The sequence below is a fragment of the Myzus persicae genome, unplaced genomic scaffold, assembly GCF_001856785.1.
Source record: "Myzus persicae strain clone G006 unplaced genomic scaffold, MPER_G0061.0, whole genome shotgun sequence".
NCBI classification, from domain to species: Eukaryota; Metazoa; Arthropoda; class Insecta; order Hemiptera; family Aphididae; genus Myzus; species Myzus persicae.
Genome location: NW_019104163.1, coordinates 126,027 through 126,643, shown reverse-complemented (window position 1 = coordinate 126,643; position 617 = coordinate 126,027).

Below are 617 nucleotides of genomic sequence, written 5' to 3'. Positions count from 1 at the left end.
ACGATCCATTTCACCGCACCATAACGAGGTCTATCGCGTCGTATAATAACGCGACCTATACAACATAATATATATATATATAAATATGTATATATTATGTCGTGCAACCAGAGTCTCGGGGTCTCCTCGGGGCAATAATTTTCCGCCGCGGAAAGTGACGATAATATTGCTTATATTCCTACGCGTATACTGCAATATATCATATTATGAGAACTATACGATTCTTTCGATACATTTTTATTGCAGGTGAAATATCATTATTTTATTCGGTTTTTCTCCTTATCATTACATAATAATTATGATATACCTCTCTCGTTTCGCCGTTGGTCGACTCACCACCCCCCGCACGACATGCCTGTCGAAACCAACGAAACGTGTTCACCCCAATACCCCATATATGATTAATAGGTGTATATATATATAAATAATATTGTATAGTTAGAATCGTTTCCAACACGGTATGTGCATACCTACAGACACACACGATTTCCCGTAATACTCGCGTAGGCGTGAGTGGGCCGCGCGCTTGCGTGTGTTCCTCCGGTGTTCGCATCGCTTTTTTGCGCGGCCACGCGATGCCGGGAGGCGCTTGCGTCCCAGCGGGTCCCGCCGCAGAT